Genomic DNA, 2,500 nt, shown 5'->3' with positions numbered 1-2,500 from the left:
CTGACCATAGAATACATTTAAATAATGCCTCTAGAAAAGAGCTATGCATGTGTGCCTCAGTGGCCTAATGGATAAGGCACTGGCCTCCTAAGCCAGGGATTATGGGTTCAAATCCCATCTGAGGTGATAACAAAAATCCTCCCTCTTTCTTTTCCAGAAAATTAGGTAGATTTATTACATGCTTCCTCTCAGAAGTTTATGAGGGATTAGGTACTTTGAAACGGTCCCATTTTACTTGTGTACACTTCACAGTCATGTTAGTGTTCTGAAACTGCAAAGTAGATTTTTAAATGCCTATTTTTGTGAGATGCATTTTCGACCGGCCAGAACATATTCCTTTGGAAAAAATGATATGAATTGGATTGGTGTGAATCTTGTTTCTAGAGGTGGTGACAGGCTTTCAGCTACTTGAATAGGTCAAGCCAGGATTCATAAAACTTATACAACCTATGTGAGTGTGAAAAATTAGCATATGCAGGAAGGAGCAATTTGTACTACTATCAAAACAGTTTCACTCCACGTCTGGAAACGTCCAGAGCTATGTAGAGCATACAAATGAGCTTTAAACTCATGAGGAAAGAGGTTTGTATGCAAAAAGGAAAACAAAAGCATATCGTACTCATAAAATTCTCAATATATAGATTCCAAAAAAGTGCTTCCAGCAAAAAGAGCTGAAAGAACACTATGGGATGTAAACCTGAATACCTTTCAATAATATGTTCTCCATCCATGCATACCACCTACATGATAAAAATCATCTCAGGTGAACGGATGACCGCGTGGCCAAATGGATAAGGCGTCTGACTTCGGATCAGAAGATTGAGGGTTCGAGTCCCTTCGTGGTCATTTTTGGCCAATGATCACACAATCTGCTTTACATTCAGAGTGGAAAAAGTATTTTCCAATACTCTTGTAGTCCTCACTTTCTCATTACTAATCATTAATAAAGTGGAGTACATACTGTAAACTCATTCAGGTTGCATCTTCAGTCTAACTACTTGTGCATTTTAGTGGCATTAAAAAGTGCTTCTATGCCGACGCACTGAATATGTAATAGGTTTGCAGAATTTTGACGTGACAGAATGGGTTTTTAGCTTAAGTGTGTGTAGAAGAACTGCAAGGTGTGTGCCTATGTGTGCATAGAGTGGTACATGTGTAAAATCTGTATGATTTGGGCAGTTAAAGTGCTGATTTTGCCTCCGAGTAAGAAAAGTACTACACAAAATGTATAAAGGATCGGCACATTGGCTGCCTTTGCTGATGCCCCCATGGCCTAATTTGTAGTGCAATGGTTAAGTTGCAGAGTGTGGTTGAACTTGGTTAGGAGACTTAGTGCCTCTTTCCGTGTCCTACTGATGATAAGGATGGCTTGATACCATTTTCTAAGCCCAGTATATTGAGAAAAGAAGTAAGTGAAGAAGAAGTGTGGAGTCGAAAGTGGTTCTCCAATTTCTCTCCACTTGCTAAAATTGCAAAGTCTCCATTATAGCATAGAAGAGAGCGTTAAAGTCGGGGATGGAAGAGGATGAAAATGGGAAGTTTACTTATAGAGAGAAGTGAAAAATGCCCTGTGTGCACACACCGGTGTCTGACCATAGAATACATTTAAATAATGCCTCTAGAAAAGCGCTATGCATGTGTGTCTCAGTGGCCTAATGGATAAGGCACTGGCCTCCTTAGCCAGGGATTATGGGTTCAAGTCCCATCTGAGGTGATAACAAAAATCCTGCCTCTTACTTTTCCAGAAAATTAGGTAGATTTATTACATGCTTCCTCTCGGAAGTTTATGAGGGATTAGGTACTTTGAAATTGTCCCATTTTACTTGTGTACACTTCACAGTCATGTTAGTGTTCTGAAACTGCAAAGTAGATTTTTAAATGCCTATTTTTGTGAGATGCATTTTCGACCGGCCAGAACATATTCTTTTGGAAAAAATGATTTGAATTGGATTGGTGTGAATCTTGCTTCTAGAGGTGGTGACAGGCTTTCAGCTACTTGAATAGGTCAAGCCAGGATTCATAAAACTTATACAAACTATGTGAGTGTGAAAAATTAGCATATGCAGGAAGGAGCAATTTGCACTACTTTCAAAACAGTTTCACTCCACGTCTGGAAACGTCCAGAGCTATGTAGAGCATACAAATGAGCTTTAAACTCATGAGGAAAGAGGTTTGTATGCAAAAAGGAAAACAAAAGCATATCGTACTCATAAAATTCTCAATATATAGATTCCAAAAAAGTGCTTCCAGCGAAAAGAGCTGAAAGAACACTATGGGATGTAAACCTGAATACCTTTCAATAAGATGTTCTCTATCCATGCATACCACCTACATGATAAAAATCATCTCAGGTGAACGGATGACCGCGTGGCCTAATGGATAAGGCGTCTGACTTCGGATCAGAAGATTGAGGGTTCGAGTCCCTTCGTGGTCGTTTTTGGCCAATGGTCACACAATCTGCTTTACATTCAGAGTGGAAAAAGTATTTTCCAATACTCTT

At 39.3% G+C, this 2,500-nt stretch overlaps 3 non-coding genes across 3 annotated transcripts; all 3 read left to right on the top strand.

The window, feature by feature from the left end:
- Positions 1-53: 53 nt before the first annotated feature.
- Positions 54-126, top strand: TRNAR-CCU (transfer RNA arginine (anticodon CCU)). Its single transcript has one exon. It is a non-coding gene; the product is annotated as a tRNA-Arg (tRNA).
- Positions 127-773: 647 nt separating this feature from the next.
- On the top strand, positions 774-846 carry TRNAR-UCG (transfer RNA arginine (anticodon UCG)). Its single transcript has one exon. It is a non-coding gene; the product is annotated as a tRNA-Arg (tRNA).
- A 1,515-nt stretch (positions 847-2,361) lies between these two features.
- TRNAR-UCG (transfer RNA arginine (anticodon UCG)) lies at positions 2,362-2,434 on the top strand. The gene has a single exon. It is a non-coding gene; the product is annotated as a tRNA-Arg (tRNA).
- Positions 2,435-2,500: the final 66 nt, after the last annotated feature.

The sequence above is a fragment of the Triturus cristatus genome, chromosome 4_1, assembly GCF_964204655.1.
Source record: "Triturus cristatus chromosome 4_1, aTriCri1.1, whole genome shotgun sequence".
NCBI classification, from domain to species: Eukaryota; Metazoa; Chordata; class Amphibia; order Caudata; family Salamandridae; genus Triturus; species Triturus cristatus.
Note: the sequence above shows the minus strand (reverse complement) of the source record. Positions and strands in the feature narration are given on the sequence as shown.